Source organism: Salvelinus sp. IW2-2015, linkage group LG31, assembly GCF_002910315.2.
Source record: "Salvelinus sp. IW2-2015 linkage group LG31, ASM291031v2, whole genome shotgun sequence".
Lineage (NCBI taxonomy): Eukaryota > Metazoa > Chordata > Actinopteri > Salmoniformes > Salmonidae > Salvelinus > Salvelinus sp. IW2-2015.
In genome coordinates this window covers 12,719,473-12,740,794 of record NC_036870.1, presented here as the reverse complement: position 1 = coordinate 12,740,794, position 21,322 = coordinate 12,719,473, and the positions used below count along the sequence as shown (strand labels likewise).

Below are 21,322 nucleotides of genomic sequence, written 5' to 3'. Positions count from 1 at the left end.
ATGTGTTGTAAGGTGCTGTCTTTTGGATGGGACGTTAAACGGGTGTCCTGACTCTCTGAGGTCATTAAAGATCCCATGGCACTTATCGTAAGAGTAGGGGTGTTAACCTCGGTGTCCTGGCTAAATTCCCAATCTGGCCCTCAACCATCACGGTCACCAATAATCCCCAGTTTACAATTGGCTCATTCATCCCCCTCCTCTCCCCTGTAACTATTCCCCAGGTCGTTGCTGCAAATGAGAACGTGTTCTCAGTTAACTTACCTGGTAAAATAATGGATAAATAAATAAAAAATAAAATTAGGTAATGGGGTTTTGTACTTAGTTTTGAAAATATACCACTTAACATCTGAAGAAATGTGCCAAAATGATTTTCCAAAAAAAAATACGTTCAAGGTCCCCCAGAACCGTATAAAAAGAAAGTCACACATTCTATATAACCATTCAATTGTTGGGAGCATATGTAGTGTGTAACTTATTTTTTTATACAGTTTACCTTCCATTATCAGCACCTCTACAAACAATTTTGGGGTGTCAGCTCATGCTTTTCACCACCCTATCATAACCCCAAAAAACTTTTTATAGTTTCAAAATATGTTTTAAACTACAGTATCATGTCAATCTCATGGTGTGTCAATCCTTGCATCTACACTGGGGACTAAAGATAGGAGGCAGGACTGACAGTCATACCTCATATCAAGGGTGTTGAGGGCTTCTCATTTATAAGGAAATATAGCCTATAGTGTGAATACATGGTTTACAGTATCAGCATATGTTGAGGATTTAGCCTTTTCTCTCATTTTGAACAAAAATTGGTTCTTTGGGTGGGGATAAAGTTGTCTGCCCGTTCACCAAATGTGTTGCTACATCTGACATATCACAAGTTCTACCAAGTTCTCCAAACAATTTTTTGGCAGTTTCGGCAAGTTGTGTCACTTCTTGTTGTGGCTTAGACAGAAACTGACATGGTTGAACCCATGTTGGACATCAGAGTGGTGCAAGGTTTGAATTGCATGCTCTTATTGATCTATTTAGGCAGAAATGTTGTTCATTAAACTAGTGTTCTCCACTGTGCTCAGTGCTCAAATGAGTCAACTTCACAAGTATGACAAAAATAACTGACACTTTATGCACTCAAAAAAATGTATCATTGGATGAAAGTAATTTAATCATTCTACCGATATTACATCTAAACAAATCAAGGAAAATCAATGTGTCTTGATTGTGTTATTTGAACACCACATAGATTTTGGGTGAAATGTCATGTTAATATTTACATTCAACTAATTAGCCTTTTATTGAATAACAATATTTTGACTTAGTCTAGTGAAATTCATTTCAGTTTAGTTTACACGGGTCAAACACTTCAGTACAACAACATTCACCTTGTTGTATGAACTAGTATAGGTTGTCTGTTAAACTAATGTCAATCTTATGTCTCAATTAGTGTTGTTTTCATTGCTAGTAAGCATTCATTGTAATTAAATTACCAAAGATCCACTAACATACATAAAAAGGACAACATGCAAAACCATTTGATATTTTATTTAATATTTGACTTTAACATACAGCTGCCAAGATCCCTGTTCTTCTCAGCTTTCTCCCCTTTAACATCTCATGCTAAACGTCCCTTTAGTTATATTAGCAGGCCTCAATTTACCCCCATGCCACCTGAGAATACAAACCAACAGTCCTAATTGCAACCACCATGTTCTGAAGGATGGTTGACGCAAACTTCAAAGCTAAGAGACCAAGAGGATTAAATGAGTTGCGTAAATAACGGGTACATGTTGAACCGTTCCACCCACAGCAATGCATGTTGGAGACTATAGAACTTCCAAAACAATGTCACTCAGTCGAGAGGAAGGATTTACACAAATGGAGACACTGAACCTCCTGTGGACCCTAACATTATACACAGGATCTTTTACCATCAATTATCTCTACAGTCTTTTTTTTTTTTACACATCTCCCACAATATGTCAGTTAACTAACTGAAAAAATCAATTTGTCTTGATGTGTTTATTTGACACCACATAGATTTTTTGTTTTGTGTCAATATCAACCATTAATTTATGCAATTGGGAATGCTGTATTCACTTCCAAATCCAAGCGCAGTGGCTTCAAAGAAAACCGAGTTTACAAATAGTCTTGCAAAAATGTGTGCACTTCTGTCATTTAAGGTTAACGTTATCTTTCAGACAACCGGTTCTCTTTCAGACACTTTCTGTAACGAGACTTTATGATCTATGATGAGAATATTTTTCATCCAACACAAATAAATCGAGAAAACTCAATTAATAAGGGGAAAAACTAGCGCAATATATAAAACAATCCATAGGTTTAAGGATGAATAATCAGAACTAGCACCGAGACTTACTTCTGTCATCTTTGCAACCAATCTTAAACTTCTTAAAAACACATTGTATAAAAAATGCTATAAAAATATACATTTGCCGAACCTACAAAATATTAACTTGGCCCAATAATAAAAAACAAAAGCATGTATTTCCATGGAACATTCCCAATGACATTTTACATGACCAAATTTTAACATTGTAAACATACCGCTTAGGAAAACTAGGACATTATGGTAATTCACCGGTTTGCTCTGTGTCCCAGATGATACAATGGGCGCTATATATGCAGCCAACTTTAATCCATAATATTTTTGCATTATTTTTATTTAATCATGCCGCCAGGTTTTAATTTAACAAACTTGACGATTATTGGTCACAACACGTGAGATTCAAAATATCATTTGTTGTTCTTGGCTGGCATAAGAATAGCATCATGGGTGGTTTTAAGATAACAGTCGCCTAAATGTAAATGAACGGCGGCTAATGTATAGCTTAAGCATACGCAATGGCCTGTCATTACGACATAGTCCCAGCCTCATTGGACATCTGTTAATCCATTCACATACTTTACCTAACACCACATGTCTTCACTCCTTTCTTGCTCTTCCTTGCTTCGCACAAATTCCTGCATCTCTGCTGTGATATCGTTGCATCTTGCAATTTGGTTATTCTTTCTCCTTCATCTTTCTTTGATTATTCATTCTTTTTTTATAGCTTTAGACCAGATAAGGCCTTAGCTGAATCAGACCGGACCGTAGTAGTCCTAGGCCCAAACCAGTTAGCCTAGCCCACCGATGCCTGCACCAGATAGCTAGCCCACAGACCAGTGAGCCGGTAGCCCACCAGTAGCCTAGAGCTTATCCCAATACACAGGTGAGCAACTAAGCCTAACACAGTAGATCCTACCCTACCAAGTACTAGGAGTCAATTGGGCTTGCCCCGTACTAGCACATATGTTCTTTTTGCTAGCCCGACCTAGTAGACTATCCGACCAAGCCTGTAGCTCCGACCCAGATAGCCTAGCATTCGACCGTAGCCAGCCCCTATGTTCCCGGATAACAGAATGAGCAAAATATTCAAATCGATTCCATAGGTAAATACACAGAAATACCCCTACAATGTTTAAATAGTGCGCGTAGCCCAACCAGGGGTAGCCTAACTCAACCAGTAGCCATAGCCCCCGGAGCCCAGGTGCAACCTAGCTTTATAACATTTAATGATGTAATTCATCTCTATTTAACAGTGCCGACTCAGTAGCCTAGCTCCGGCCTCTAGTAGACACTTAATCCGAACAAGCCTAAGCCACTTAGCTCTGTGTCTGCTCCCGACCCGTAGCTTTAGCACCGACCAGTAGCCTAGCCAACCAGTAGCCTAGGCCGACAACAAAAACGTAGGCCGAGACAGTAGCCTAGCGACATCCATGTAGCCTAACCTAACAACCAGTAGACTAAGCCTATGCAGGACAATCCCAACCAGTAGCTTACTCTCTTCCTTTAGCCTGCACCTACTAACCAGTATAGAGCACACATAGTTAGCCTCTTCCTATGAAATACTTGTTAAGCCTTAGACCCAACCATGTAGCCTAGCCCAAACCCGTAGCCCTTAGTCCGACCGACAGCTCTCTACATTTGTCTCTCGAGACTGACTATTCAAAGTTAAACATAAAATAGCAGAACAAAAAAACATCTGGCGAACCTCCCAGTAGGCCATAGCTACTAATGACCCAGCTAAGGCCTAAGACTAAACCAGTGCCCTAGCCAAAACCAGTAGCCCCCGATATGGTTAACATAGAAAATAACCAGGCTTATCTATCAGGTCTCTTCAAGCGCACCAGTTTAGAGCCTATCCCCACAAATCAAGAAGAAGCTTAGATGCTTTTTTTAGAGAATTTGTGCCATTGAGATCGACAACAACCCACTCTCTGCTATAGCCTAGCCCAACCGGATCTAACGCCCACGCATTAAACTCATATCCAATAGGATTAGCCTAGACAAGAATCTTCTGCGAGGTGAGCTTGCACCAAGGATAGCCTTGCCCTAGTTTGCAATTTCTTCCTGGTCTAGCGCCCCATTGCTTCAAGATGGCCGCAGCATCTTCACGTACCCAGTGAGGGATAGAGATAGGACTTAGCATCTAAATTGACTTACTCCCTGGCCCACAGTCTTAGTGCACATCCACTTCTGTCATCATGAAGTGCTTGAAGAGACTAGTCCAAGCGAATATCAATCACCTCCACCTTAATCTGTCCACACTATCACCTGAGTCCACAAATATAGTAATGACAAAAAGCCATGATCTTCAATGTTCTCGTCTGTGCATAGATGACCTACCGCATGCTGACCTCGGGTAGTGTGTGGTGTGGTGGACTTGTTGTAGTGTGCGGTTTAGCCTCTAAATTACCATCTCTCTGCGTGAAAGTCTATGTCCCAGGGAGCACGGCGTGCGCTGTCCATCACCCGCTCATCTTTCCTCCTCTTTGTTCTTCCTCTGTTCCTCTCCAGTCTTGTTGCCAGGCCTCTCACTTACCTCTCACTTAACGTGCAGACAAAAGCAAATGGAGAGAATTCGTGGACTTCAGTAACGCAGAGGGAGCAGCTCCCTATCCACATCCGACAGGCTGGAACACGCGTGGAGAACCGGATTAGAAAGTTTTAAGTTCCTCGGCTGAGTAACATCTACGGACACTGAAATGGTCCACCCCAAGACAGCGTGGTGAGAAGGCGCCACAGGGCCTCTTTCAACTCAGGACCTGTAAGAAAATTTGGCAGCTTGTCACCTAAAACCCTCACAAACTTTTACGAGCACAATTTGAGAGCATCGTCGGGCTTGTTATCACCACCTGGTATAGCAACTGCGCGACCGCACCACAAGCTCTCCAAGGGTGGTTGCGTATAAGGTGTGCTAACGTAAAGAGAACGTCTTACATAAAGTTATAACACTTACAAGAAACTTGTGATTCATAAAGGGCTTTTAATACAATATCAGAAGCCGTGCTTGGTCCGCGGAACACACACCCTTTCCTAAAGCACTGGCTCTGTTTCTTAACACATTAACAGTTCCATATGAGTCCAACCTATAAGTGCAAATGAAGGTTATTTCTCCTCAGCATCACATATCTGCCACCATTATTTTAGTTTAATGCTTTCCCTGTTTGTTCACGCCCACATCTGCTTGCAGTTATCCGAGTTATAATTGGAAATGCTAGGCATCCTTCATGTCCTAAAAATAACTACGTATGTCATCTAGTCCTATAGGCCTATGTCTTTGGCCTGTCGTACTTTATGTTTTTAGCTTGCTGCTGTGAGCTTTCGTGTGTCTTGCCCTGTATTAGGACTAGTAGACTGTTATGTTGTCCTCTAACTTAAGTGTGTCCAGCTGTCTATGCACTTACAGTGCCAGAATGTTGTGTAGGGTCCTGAATGTTACACATGTTTTTGCTAATAGTATTAATAATCTGTCCTATATGTGACAATACTACCTGCCCTCCAGGTAACACTTCTGCAGCACCCGATGTCACAGGAAGGCCATAAAGATCATCAAGGACAACAACCACCCGAGCCTCCCTGTTCACCTCGCTTATCCAGAAGGCGAGGTCCAGGTACAGTGTGCATCAAAGCAGGGACCGACGGTAGGAGACTGAAAAAACGCTTGTCTATCTGAGAAAGACCATCAGGACTGTTAAACACCACCACTAACACACAGGAGGAGCATTGCCAACTAAGACTCAAGTCATTGGCCACTTTAGAGAATAACATGGGTTCACTTAGATACTTTAAATAATGCACTTTAATAATGTTTACATATCTTATTCATTACTCATACATATGTTATAGTACTGTATTTGTTATACCTCTACATTTACATTAAGTCATTTAGCAGACACTCTTATCCAGGAGCGACTTACAAATTGGAAAGTCATATTTTATTTCAATTCTGTCCCCCGTGGGATTTATCATGGAACCACAACCTGGCGTGGCAAGCGCCTGCTTACCAAGCTGAAGCTCACACATGGGACCGTGGCATCCTTGTGCCCCTAGCCTCATCAATCCATTATACTTATATGTACATACTCATTCCCCTTTGGATTTTTTGATTTGTATTAGGTAGTTGTTGGGATTGTTAGATACATGTTTAGATTATTACTGCACTGTCGACAGAACCTAAGAAGCACAAGTGCATATTTCTCCACTCGCAATAAATTTGCTAACCATGTTGTATGTGACCAAAACATGTTGATTTGATTTGAAACCAACATCATCACTAACGTAACATTGTGGGATGAGGTACTTACCACAGTGCCACCTTGTGACATATATCAAACTGCAGTGACTGATTACACTTGAGTGCACCAAAACATTAAGAACACCTTAGCCCGTTATATGTGTCCCAGAACCTCTCAGTCGTCAGGGACATGGACTCCACAAGAGGGGTGTCAAGTTTGTTCCACAGGGGGATGCTGGTCCATGTTTACATTTACATTTTAGTCATTTTTAGCAGACGCTCTTATCAGAGCGAACGTTACAGGTAGGAATCCAGTGCATACATTTTTATAAAAAAAAAAATTTACATACTGAGACAAGGATATCCCTTACCGGCCAAACCCTCCCACCCGGCCAAACCTCCCTAACCCGGACGACGCGTATGGCCAATTGTGCGTACGCCCCACGGACCATCCGGGTTTGCGGCCGGCATGCGACAGAGCCTGGGCGCGAACCCCAGAGACACTGGTGGCGCAGCTAGCACTGCCGAATGCCAGTGCCCCTTAGACCACTGCCCCGGTCACCTCCTCCACGCCGTCGTGCGCGACACGATCCGCGCATCTCTGTATCCTGATGCATTACTTTTTACATCTCCCCGACATCATCGTGTTCAAGTTTTGCGTGCTGTGCGGCATTGGGTCATTTTGGGTGTTGGACTATTCTTTGATACACACAAGAATCTACAGATGTATTCACCAGAAAAAACGTTCTACAAAACCTGCCAGTTCATGGGCTCCTAGGTTGTCAGCGATTACGCAACTCACAGTGCCTTTGATACACTCGTTCAACTGACTGATGAACACACCATGTTGCTCCAAAATTACCAGATCTTTCACAAGTGGATCCAAAACTTTTTCAAACCCAAATGTCCTCAAATCTTCATTTTTACAAAGAACAGCCAAATAAATTAATGAGCAGAATGACAGCCAGGAGGCAAATTGTCCAAGACCCAATATGCACAACAAAGCTTATGCTTTTTGCGTGAGGTCCCAAGAGGATTACAAAACCTCAAAATCATCAATATAAAGTTATGGAAATGATCAACTCCTCAACAGCTAGAAAGCTATTTGTTTTATAATGCTCACCATCTCGAAAAGACCTGTAAACCCGCTGATCTATTTGTCCTTCACTTTATCCAGCAATGTATTGTGACTCAGTATTTCCTGCAATAAAGGGATGTACTGAAATGACCTCCTTTGGTAAACAGATAAAAAAAATTGCTTGTAGTAATGTTCTCTTTTATAAGTGGCAAGAGGGACGCACTTTCCCAAAATTTTAGCCACAGGGTTAGAAACACACYCAGAATTAGCAAGATCTTCAATAACAGCCTGACCCATATGGAGGTTATGGCTTTTGAACATTTCTGTAACTGTACGCTTTGTGACAGGCGCACAAGCTGAACTTTGAAAAATGCAACTCTTCCAATAACTAATCTAATCCTTTTGCTGGAATATGAAATATACGTTTAAATTTCAACAATATTACTGCTATTTTCCACTCAATTAGTTCTGGCAGATTTTCAACAGCACCGTCATCACTTTCTGTCACTGACTCAGTTTCAACTTTACCATATGATACATCAGCAGAACAGCCAGCCCTCACATTATCAGAGGTATCTGACACTTGCACAAACACAACTACACTGGCTTTTAAATGTTTCTGTGTGTGGATGATGCRTRCTCTTTTTGTGTGTATAAAATGTACTCTAAATATTTATCTTGAATGTGCAACCAAGAAACACACAGTCTCGTTACTTCGCAGATGTGTTCCAATATGAACAACAAGCTTTGCACAATTTTTTGCTATGTTGATAAAAAAATATTCAAATCATTGTAAATACAAATACTACATTTTAAGGGGCTATAACCATTAATGATGTATTCATCCTATTTAACATGTGTTCAACAACACTGCTCTGTGTCTGCTCCACCCACACACAAAACGTAGGAGACTTCAACCTATGAGACAATCTTACTCTCATTCCTTTGAGCAAACTAAATGAAATAGTCCTTTTGAACATTTTTATGACCTCTAATTTTGAACTTTCAAAGTTAAACATAAAAAAATCTGCATTGCAGAGATATGTACAAATACCAGGCTTCTATCAGTCTTCTTCAAGCTTACTCACTCCAGAAGCTTGTTTTTTTTTAGGAATTGTGCTTGGACGACAACCTCTGCCCGTCCAGATTTAGAAGAATCTTCTGCAGGAGTTCAAAAGTGCATTTGAGCTCTGGTGGGTAGCTTAGGACCAAACATTATTCAGTCCAAATAAACAAGCCATCGCAATGTTCCCCAAACCACCGAGGACCTCGGGGTCATCCAGGCTCCGCACCCTCCTTCTGTATGACATACACTCCCATCACAGTTTGCTCCATGGAAGTGTGGATTCAAGGTCTGTGTTCTGTGGAGTAAAATCTGACAATAAATACATTTTCTGAGTCTAGTTTTGATCTCAAAGTATTTCACCTTAGAAAAAAAGGTATCAATTTGATCCAAAGTTTGAGTACAAATGGGAATATAAAACCAAATCGGCCTCACGCAAATCACAGACTTTCTTAGTAAAAAATAATTGGTGGAAATGCACATGAAAATTGGTTCTCTGCTTCGATTGTTGCCTCTGATTATGGGTCCACTTGTTCCAGAGGAATATCAGAGGCAACAATCGAGCAGAGAACCATTTTCATGTGCATTTCCACCAATTATTTTTTACTGAGAAAGTCTGTGGTATTGCGTGAGGCCGATCGGTTTTATCTTCCCATTTGTACTCAAACATTTGGATCAATTGATACGTTTTTTCTAAGGTGAAATACTTTGAGATCAAAGAGAAAAACATGAGAAGCTCCACCGGTATTATGCACTCAAATAGATATTGCTACTCTGAAGGGTAGCCAGTGAATGAAAATAGTGAGATTCCTACTCAAATATATCCTGTTTTAACTCCAAGCACGCACATGCTGTTGTCCAGTTGAACTTCAAAAGTGGCTTCATGAAGTTCTGTTGGTTCTACGCCTCAAACACGAAGCGACAATGACTGGAACTTCTGATTTCTTAGTTGTGTAGAATCCTCTCTCTGAGGTCATTAAAGATCCCATGGCACTTATCGTAAGAGTAGGGGTGTTAACCTCGGTGTCCTGGCTAAATTCCCAATCTGGCCCTCAACCATCACGGTCACCTAATAATCCCCAGTTTACAATTGGCTCATTCATCCCCCTCCTCTCCCCTGTAACTATTCCCCAGGTCGTTGCTGCAAATGAGAACGTGTTCTCAGTTAACTTACCTGGTAAAATAATGGATAAATAAATAAAAAATAAAATTAGGTAATGGGGTTTTGTACTTAGTTTTGAAAATATACCACTTAACATCTGAAGAAATGTGCCAAAATGATTTTCCAAAAAAAAATACGTTCAAGGTCCCCCAGAACCGTATAAAAAGAAAGTCACACATTCTATATAACCATTCAATTGTTGGGAGCATATGTAGTGTGTAACTTATTTTTATACAGTTTACCTTCCATTAGTCAGCACCTCTACAAACAATTTTGGGGTGTCAGCTCATGCTTTTCACCACCCTATCATAACCCCAAAAAACTGTTTATAGTTTCAAAATATGTTTTAAACTACAGTATCATGTCAATCTCATGGTGTGTCAATCCTTGCATCTACACTGGGGACTAAAGATAGGAGGCAGGACTGACAGTCATACCTCATATCAGAGGTGTTGAGGGCTTCTCATTTATAAGGAAATATAGCCTATAGTGTTGAATACATGGTTTACAGTATCAGCATATGTTGAGGATTTAGCCTTTTCTCTCATTTTGAACAAAAATTGGTTCTTTGGGTGGGGATAAAGTTGTCTGCCCGTTCACCAAATGTGTTGCTACATCTGACATATCACAAGTTCTACCAAGTTCTCCAAACAATTTTGTTTGGCAGTTTCGGCAAGTTGTGTCACTTCTTGTTGTGGCTTAGACAGAAACTGACATGGTTGAACCCATGTTGGACATCAGAGTGGTGCAAGGTTTGAATTGCATGCTCTTATTGATCTATTTAGGCAGAAATGTTGTTCATTAAACTAGTGTTTCTCCACTGTGCTCAGTGCTCAAATGAGTCAACTTCACAAGTATGACAAAATAATCTGACACTTTATGCACTCAAAAAAATGTATCATTGGATGAAAGTAATTTAATCATTCTACCGATATTACATCTAAACAAATCAAGGAAAATCAATGTGTCTTGATTGTGTTATTTGAACACCACATAGATTTGTGGGTGAAATGTCATGTTAATATTTACATTCAACTAATTAGCCTTTTATTGAATAACAATATTTTGACTTAGTCTAGTGAAATTCATTTCAGTTTAGTTTACACGGGTCAAACACTTCAGTACAACAACATTCAGCCTTGTTGTATGAACTAGTATAGGTTGTCTGTTAAACTAATGTCAATCTTATGTCTCAATTAGTGTTGTTTTCATTGCTAGTAAGCATTCATTGTAATTAAATTACCAAAGATCCACTAACATACATAAAAAAGGACAACATGCAAAACCATTTGATATTTTATTTAATATTTGACTTTAACATACAGCTGCCAAGATCCCTGTTCTTCTCAGCTTTCTCCCCTTTAACCATCTCATGCTAAACGTCCCTTTAGTTATATTAGCAGGCCTCAATTTACCTCCATGCCACCTGAGAATACAAACCAACAGTCCTAATTGCAACCACACTGTTCTGAAGGATGGTTGACGCAAACTTCAAAGCTAAGAGACCAAGAGGATTAAATGAGTTGCGTAAATAACGGGTACATGTTGAACCGTTCCACCCACAGCAATGCATGTTGGAGACTATAGAACTTCCAAAACAATGTTCACTCAGTCGAGAAGGATTACACAAATGGAGACACTGACCTCCTGTGGACCTAACATTACACCAGATCTTTACCATCATTATCTCTACAGTCTTTTTTTTTTACACATCTCCACAATATGTCAGTTACTACTGAAAAAATCAATTTGTCTTGATTGTGTTATTTGAACACCACATAGATTTTTTGTTTGTGTCAAATATCAACCATATAATTATGCAATTGGGAATGCTGTATTCACTTCCAAATCCTAAGCGCAGTGGCTTCAAGAAAACCGAGTTTACAAATAGTCTTGCAAAATGTGTGCACTTCTGTCATTTAAGGTTAACGTTCAACAATTTCTTTCAACTTTTGTAACAAATGCATGTAGAATATTTTTCCAACAAATAAATCGAGGCTCATTAAGAAAACAGCCTTAAAACAATCTTTTAGGATTTGAGCATGACTTCTGTCATGCAACAATTAAACTTCTTAAAACACATTTATAAAAATGCTATAAAATATACATTGGAACCTACAAAATATACTTGGCCCATAATAAAAACAAAGTTTACAAATAATCCAGAAAGATGTGTGCATGACTGCAACAATATGCATTTTAACACCGTTTTAAAACACTGAATTATTACAATCTACACGTGTGCATTGCATTTTTAGTTTTTTTTATGAATCAGAAGTAGTGAAGCATTACAGTAATGTTGCTTGCACAATTTTTTTGCTATGTTGATAAAAAAAATATTCAAATCATTGTAAATACAAATACTACATTTTAAGGGGGCTATAACCATTAATGATGTATTCATCCTATTTAACATGTGTTCAACAACACTGCTCTGTGTCTGCTCCACCCACACACAAAACGTAGGAGACTTCAACCTATGAGACAATCTTACTCTCATTCCTTTGAGCAAACTAAATGAAATAGTCCTTTTGAACATTTTTATGACCTCTAATTTTGAACTTTCAAAGTTAAACATAAAAAAATCTGCATTGCAGAGATATGTACAAATACCAGGCTTCTATCAGTCTTCTTCAAGCTTACTCACTCCAGAAGCTTGTTTTTTTTAGGAATTGTGCCTTGGACGACAACCTCTGCCCGTCCAGATTTAGAAGAATCTTCTGCAGGAGTTCAAAAGTGCATTTGAGCTCTGGTGGGTAGCTTAGGACCAAACATTATATCAGTCCAAATAAACAAGCCATCGCAATGTTCCCCAAACCACCGAGGACCTCGGGGTCACCTCCAGGCTCCGCACCCTCCTTCTGTATGACATACACTCCCATCACAGTTTGCTCCATGGAAGTGTGGATTCAAGGTCTGTGTTCTGTGGAGTAAAATCTGACAATAAATACATTTTCTGAGTCTAGTTTTGATCTCAAAGTATTTCACCTTAGAAAAAAAACGTATCAATTTGATCCAAAAGTTTGAGTACAAATGGGAATATAAAACCAAATCGGCCTCACGCAATACCACAGACTTTCTTAGTAAAAAATAATTGGTGGAAATGCACATGAAAATTGGTTCTCTGCTTCGATTGTTGCCTCTGATTATGGGTCCACTTGTTCCAGAGGATAATCAGAGGCAACAATCGAAGCAGAGAACCAATTTTCATGTGCATTTCCACCAATTATTTTTTACTGAGAAAGTCTGTGGTATTGCGTGAGGCCGATCGGTTTTATCTTCCCATTTGTACTCAAACATTTGGATCAAATTGATACGTTTTTTCTAAGGTGAAATACTTTGAGATCAAAAGAGAAAAACAATGAGCAAGCTCCACCGGTATTATGCCCTCAAATAGATCATGTGCTACATCTGAAGGGTAGCCTGCAGTGACATGAAAATAGGTGAGATTCCTACTCACAATATAATCCTGTTTAACTCCACAGCACGCACWTGCTGTTTCCAGTGAACACTTCAAAAGMGCTTCATGAAGTTCCTGTGTTCTACGCTCAAAAACACCAGCAGACAATGACTGAARTTCTGATTTCTTAGCTGTGRAGAATCTACAGATGTATTCACCAGAAAAAACGTTCTACAAAACCTGCCAGTTCATGGGCTCCTAGGTTGTCAGCGATTACGCAACTCACAGTGCCTTTGATACACTCGTTCAACTGACTGATGAACACACCATGTTGCTCCAAAATTACCAGATCTTTCACAAGTGGATCCAAAACTTTTTCAAACCCAAATGTCCTCAAATCTTCATTTTTACAAAGAACAGCCAAATAAATTAATGAGCAGAATGACAGCCAGGAGGCAAATTGTCCAAGACCCAATATGCACAACAAAGCTTATGCTTTTTGCGTTGAGCTCTCCAAGGAGAAGACTTACACACAACCCATACAAAATCAATCAATATAAAGTTATGGGAGAGAAAAAAAAAAAAAAAAAAAAAAAAAAATTATTTTACCGTTATTTTACCAGGTAAGTTGACTGAGAACACGTTCTCATTTGCAGCAACGACCTGGGGAATAGTTACAGGGAGAGGAGGGGATGAATGAGCCAATTGTAAACTGGGGATTATTAGGTGACCTGATGGTTGAGGGCCAGATTGGGAATTAGCCAGGACAAATGATCAACTCCTCAACAGCTAGAAAGCCATTTGTTTTATAATGCTCACCATCTCGAAAAGACCTGTAAACCCGCTGATCTATTTGTCCTTCACTTTATCCAGCAATGTATTGTGACTCAGTATTTCCTGCAATAAAGGATGTACTGAAATGACCTCCTTTGTAAACAGAAAAAAATTGCTTGTAGTAATGTTCTCTTTTATAAAAGTGGCAAGAGGACGCCACTTTCCCAAAATTTTAGCCACAGGGTTGAAACACACGCAGAATTAGCAAGATCTTCATAACAGCCTGACCATATGGAGGTTATGGCTTTTGAACATTTTTGTAACTGTCGCTTGGACAGGCACAAAGCTGAATTTTTAAAAATGCAACTCTTCCAATAACTAATCTAATCCTTTTGCTGGAATATGAAATATACGTTTAAATTTCAACAAATTACTGCTATTCACTCAATTAGTTCTGGCAGATTTTTCAACCACCGTCATCACTTCTGTCACTGACTCAGTTTCAACTTTACCATATGATACATCAGCAGAACAGCAGCCCTCACTTATCAGAGGTATCTGACACTTGCACAACAACAACTACACCTGGCTTTTAAATGTTTCTGTGTGTGGATGATGCTTCCTCTTTTTGTGTGTATAAAAATGTACTCTAAATATTTATCTTGAATGTGCAACCAAGAAACACACAAGTCTCGTTACTTCGCAGATGTGTTCCAATATGAACACAACAACAACAAAAATCTCTCTCTGTGGAGAGGTCACTGCATTCACATACCTCGCATTTAAACGCATTTAAGTTCCGGCGCCGAAAAGAGATGGCGCCTATCTTCGCGTTCCTTGGAAATATGCAGTATTTTGTTTTTTTACGTGTTATTTTTACATCGGTACCCCAGGTAAAATCTTGTGTTTCATTACATACAGTCGGGAGGAACTACTGAATATACGATTAACGTCAACTCTCATCGTTCCTACAGGAATATGACTTTCCCGAAACGGATCCAGTGTTTTGCCTTCTCCACACCATACAATGGATCTGATCCCAGCCGGCGACCCTTGTGCGACGCCGAAAAAGGGGAAAACGAGGCGGTCTCGTGGTCAGGCTTCGGAGACGGGCACATCGCCGTCTCCCCCTAGCATACTACTCGCCAACTGTCCAGTCTCTTGACAATAAGGTTGATGAAATCCGAGCACGGGTAGCATTCCAGAGAGACATCAGGGATTGCAACGGGCTCTGCTTCACGGAAACATGCCTAACTCAAGGGACGGTTAACGGTCGTGTGCAGCCAGCTGGTTTCTTCATGCATCTGCCGCCGACAGAAAACAAACATCTTTCCGGTAAAGAGGGGCGGGGGGGTATGCTTATGATACGAGAAGTGGGTGATCATCATAACAACACACAGGAACTCAAGTCATTCTGTTCACCTGATCTAGAACTCCTCACAATCACAATGTCGACCGCATTATCTACCAGGGAATCTCTTCAATCATAATCACAGCCGTATATATCTCCCCCAAGCGACACACATCGATGGCCCTGAACTGAACTTTATCTGACTCTTTGTAAACTGGAAACCACACACCCTGAGGCTGCATTCAGTCGTAGCTGGTTTAACAAGGCTATCTAAAACAAAACTCCCTAATTCTACTACAGCATATCGATTGTGCTACCAGCTGGAAAAACACACTGACACTTTTTATTTCTAATTTCCGCGACGCTTATAAGGCCCTCCCCCGCCCCCCTTTCGGAAAAGCTGACCGACACTCATTTTGTTGATTCCACCTACAAACAGAAACTCAAACAACAAGCTCCCCCGCGCTCAGGTCTTGTTCAACGCTGGTCCGACCAATCTGAATCCACGCTAAAGACTGCTTCGATCGACGCGGATTGGAATATGTTCCGCATCGCGTCCAACAATATGACGAATATGGCTGATTCGGTGAGCAGTTCATTAGGAAGTGCATTGACAAATGTCGTACCCTACGCAACGTAAAACACTTCCCAAACCGAAACCGTGGATTGACGGCAGCATTCTGCGTGAAACTGAAAGCGCGAACCACTGCTTTAAACAGGGCAAGCGTGACCGGAAGCATGACCGAATACAAACAGTGTAGCTATTCTCTCCGCAAGGCAATCAAACAGGCTAAGTCTCAGTACAGAGACAAAATCGAGTCGCAATCAACAGCTCAGACACAAGAGGTATGTGGCAGGGTCTACAGTCAATCACGGATTACAAAAAGAAAACCAGCCCCGGCGCTGACCAGGATGTTCTTGCTCCCAGACAGGCTAAACAACTTTTTGCCCGCTTTGAGGACAATACAGTGCCACTGACACGGCCCCTACCAAAACCTGCGGGCTCTCTTCACTGCAGCCGAGGTGAGTAAAACATTTAAACGTGTTAACCCTCGCAAGGCTGCAGGCCCAGACGGCATTCCAGCCGCGTCCTCAGAGCATCGCGCAGACCAGCTGGCTGGTGTGTTACGGACATTTCAATCAATCCTTATCCCAGTCTGCTTTCCCACATGCTTCAAGAGGGCACCATTGTTTCCTGTTCCCAAGAAAGCTAAGGTAACTGAGCTAAAGACGACCGCCCGTAGCACTCACGTCCGTCATCATGAAGTGCTTTGAGAGACTAGTCAGGACCATATCACTCCACCCTACCGGAACACCCTAGACCCACTGCCAATTTGGCTTACCGACCCAATAGGTCCACAGACGACGCAATCGCAACCACACTTCACACATGCCTAAACCCATCTGGACAAGAGGAATACCCATGTGAGGAATGCTGTTCATCGATTACAGCTCAGCATTTAACACCATAGTACCCTCCAAACTCGTCATCAAGCTCGAGACCTCCGGTCTCGACCCCGCCCTGTGCAACTGGGTCCTGGACTTCCTGACGGGCCGCCCCCAGGTGGTGAGGGTAGGTAACAACATCTCCACCCCGCTGATCCTCAACACTGGGCCCACAAGGGTGCGTTCTTGAGCCCTCTCCTGTAACTCCTGTTCACCCACGACTGCGTGGCCATGCACGCCTCCAACTCAATCATAAAGTTTGCGGATGACACTACAGTGGTAGGCTTGATTACCAACAACGACGAGACGGCCTACAGGGAGGAGGTGAGGGCCCTCGGAGTGTGGTGTCAGGAAATAACCTCACACTCAACGTCAACCAAAACAAAGGAAGATGATTGTGGACTTCAGGAAACAGCAGAGGGAGCACCCCCCTATCCACATCGACGGGTCAGTAGTGGAGAGGTGAAAGTTAAGTTCCTCGGTGTACACATCACGGACAAACTGAATTGGTCCACCACACAGACAGCGTTGTGAAGAAGGCGCAGCAGCGCCTCTTCAACCTCAGGCTGAGTAGAAATTCGGGCTTGTCACCAAAAAGCACTCACAAACTTCTACAGATGCACAATCGAGAGCATCCTGTCGGGCTGTATCACGCCTGGTACGCGCAACTGCTCCGCCCACAACCGTAAGGCTCTCCAGAGGGTAGTGAGGTCTGCAGAACGCATCACCAGGGCAAACTACCTGCCCTCCAGGACACCTACACACCCGATGTCACAGGAAGGCCATAAAGATCATCAAGGACAACAACCACCCAAGCCACTGCCTGTTCACCCCGCTATCATCCAGAAGGCGAGGTCATACGAGGTGCATCAAAGCAGGACCGAGAGACTGAAAAACAGCTTCTATCTCAAGGCCTCAGACTGTTAAACAGCCACCACTAACATTTAGCGGCCGCTGCCAACATACTGACTCAACTCCAGCCACTTTAAAAATGGGAATTGATGGAAATTATGTAAAAATGTACCACTAGACACTTTAAACAATGCACTTAATACAAGTTTACAATACCCTACATTACCATCTCATATATTTATACGGTTGTAACTCTATATCATCTACTGCATCTTGCCATCTTTATGTAATACATGTTACCACTAGCCACTTAAACTATGCCACTTTATGTTTTACATACCCTACAGTACTCATCTCATATGTATATCACCGTACTCTATACCATCTACTGCATCTGCCATGCCGTCTGTACCACCCACTCATTCATATATCTTTATGTACATATTCTTTATCCCTTTACACTTGTGTGTTGTGTGTAAGGTATAGTTGTGGAATTGTTTAGGTTAGATTACTGTTGGTTATTACTGCATTGTCGGAACTAGAAGCACAAGCATTTCGCTACACTCGCATTAACATCTGCTAACCATGTGTATGTGACTAATAAAAATTTGATTGATTTGATTTGATTTACTGAACTGGAAGCTGTCTGTGTAAACTGAGATGAATGAGCTTTATAGACATGGGTGTTGAGTCCACTCCACGTCTTGAATGTGCATGGACAATTTACATATACAGTTGAAGTCGGAAGTTTACATACACCTTAGCCAAATACATTTAAACTCAGTTTCACAATTCCTGACATTTAATCCTAGTAAATATTCCCTGTTTTAGGTCAGTTAGGATCACCATTATTTTAAGAATGTGAAATGTCAGAATAGTAGTAGAGAATTATTTATTTCAGCTTTTATTTATTTCATCACATTCCCTGTGGGTCAGAAGTTTACATACACTCAATCAGTATTTGGTAGCATTGCCTCTAAATTGTTTAACTTGGGTCGAACGTGTGGGTAGCCTTCCACAACCTTCCCACAATAAGTTGGGTGAATTTTGGCCCATTCCTCCTGACAGAGCTGGTGTAACTGAGTCAGGTTTGTAGGCCTCCTTGCTCCACACGCTTTTTTCAGTTTCTGCCCACACATTTTCTATAGGATTGAGGTCAGGGCTTTGTGATGGCCACTCCAATACCTTGATCTTTGTTGTCCTTAAGCCATTTTGCCACAACTTTGGAAGTATGCTTGGGTCATTGTCCATTTGGAAGACCCATTTGCGGCCAGCTACTTGAGAATCTTGAGATGTTCTCTCAATATATCCACATATTTTCCTCCCTCATCTATTTATTGACGTGCACCAGTCCTCCTGCAGCAAAGCATCCCCACAACATGATGCTGCCACCCCCATTGCTTCACGGTTGGTAGGTGTTCTTCCCCTTGCAAGCATCCCCCTTTTTCCTCCAAACATAATGTGGTCATTATGGCCACAGTTCTATTTTTTGTTCATCAGACCAGAGGACATTTCTCCAAAAAGTACGATCTCTTGTCCCCATGTGCAGTTGCAAACCATTGTCTGGCTTTTTTATGGCGGTATTTGGAGCAGTGGTTCTTCCTTGCTGAGGCGGCCTTTCAGGTTATGTCGATATAGGACTTGTTTTACTTGGATATAGATACTTTTGTACCTGTTTCCTCCAGCATCTTCACAAGGTCCTTTGTGTTGTTCTGGGATTGATTTTCACTTTTCGCACCAGAGTACGTTCATCTCTAGGAGACAGAACGCGTCTCCTTCCTGAGCGGTATGACGGCTGCGTGGTCCCATGGTGTTATACTTGCATACTATTGTTTGTACCGATGACGTGTATCTGGTCAGGCGTTTGGAAATTGCTCCCAAGGATGAACCAGACTTGTGGAGGTCATCAATTTCTTTTCTGAGGTCTTGGCTGGTTTCTTTTAATTTTCCCATGATGTCAAGCAAGAGGCACTGAGTTTGAAGGTAGGCCTTGAAATACATCCACAGGTACCACTCCATTGACCCACATTATTGTCAATTAGCCTAGCAAAATTAGCCTAGCCAAATATTAAAATAAATATACCGTATTTCCTCAAATACAAAATAAAGAAGTTAACAAAATATTTAACATGGCATTTCAGCTAAATCATTAAACCTCAAGTGTAAATATGATAACAGATAATAATAATAGACAAAAATATTAACTTACCATGTATTGTCGAGGAGGTGCATACAAATCTCAGAGCATGAGGACACTGCTATATTTTGTGATGTATCTGGTAAAAAGAGAAATTATTTTAAAAAGTTAATACAACAGAAGTAATATTTCTATTGTGAATAAGTATTACAATATCTATAATTACATACACTTAAATGTGAAGACTGTTACTCAACCTTAACATATAGGACCAGAGAGCAGAAAAACATGCAATATTTCACCTAATTAAATAGATTCAATATTCAAAAATTGTAAAAAAGGCCAAATATGATTTCCATGACTGACCAAATACAAAGGAAAATATCCTACTGATGAGCTAATGTGATGTCACAGAGGCAGAAAACGGTCCTCTGGTTATTAAGCTATTTAGCCTGGCTCCTAGCTGAAAAACTTGAAGAGCCATCACAAAACGCCGGTAGAGAGACGTCGTCATACATTAACATMTATTTCTTAGGCAGGAAACGCAACATATGGGRCCGTMGATTCGTGTTACGCAATAACTTCAGCTTCTCTGGACATTGAAGAATGACTACCAGTAACTTAAACACCCCCTAACTGAGAAATGTCTCACAAATGTCGAATAACTATTTATCACTCACCCTATTGAACTAAATAAATGCATGTAGATATGTCTGAATTACTTACCCTTAATATCAAGGATGCCAAATGATTAGGTGAAAGTACTCTTGCACGTCCTGGTTATTCGTCCATCAAACGTCACACTCTCGCTTGTACGAACTTTTTGTGCATCCGGTGGGCTTGGAGCATGCGCAATAGCTAACCATACCAGAGTCATTGTTTTGAGGGACCTCATTCTCATTGGATTGACATGAATACATTTAATTAATCAGGATTTTCTTTGAGTCATGTACAACAAACAATGAATCATTTAAATGAACATAAACACGATTAATTAATTTAATGCAAACATATTTTTAGTTTGCTAATCAAACACATGCCCTAGTTGATTTTTTTAGATTGGGGAATTGGGGCTCCTCTGAACCAAAGCAGAAGTAGCCMACATGTACTGCAAGAGAAACCAAAAATCTAGTTAATCATGAAAACATTACCAATTTATTTATGCATGAGAAAGCTCACAGAAGCAATATKATTTAGGATTTCACCAATGGTGGTCAAGCTTGAAGGGAGATGGATCACCAAAGGYACTAATCTAGGCTACCCTATGGATACACAGAAAGTTCAGGCTATACAGACCCAGATTCAGCAACCAAATAATGTGAATTTTGTTGAGGACAAATAGCAGGGGTGAAAGGACGTGTTACGGTTAGGGGGTTTGGTTATAGGTAGGGTGAGGGTTAGAGTTATGGGTTGGCATGCCAGTCACATCCCTTTAGTCGCACCTGCAGAGGACGACTTCAGACATCCGATTTTTGTGGCCT

The 21,322-nt window shown here is 41.0% G+C and overlaps 1 protein-coding gene and 1 gene segment (V, D, J or C); one reads left to right on the top strand and one right to left on the bottom strand.

The window, feature by feature from the left end:
- Positions 1 to 20,873, bottom strand: part of LOC111955925 (immunoglobulin kappa variable 3-15-like) — a 49,577-nt gene extending 28,704 nt beyond the window's left edge. Inside the window, exons 1-2 of the V gene segment in view lie at positions 20,568 to 20,873; positions 19,914 to 19,980 (exon numbers count right to left, since the gene is read on the bottom strand).
- Positions 1 to 21,322, top strand: part of LOC111956180 (teashirt homolog 1-like) — a 445,767-nt gene that overhangs the window by 341,469 nt on the left and 82,976 nt on the right. The gene's annotated exons all lie outside the window — the stretch shown is intronic.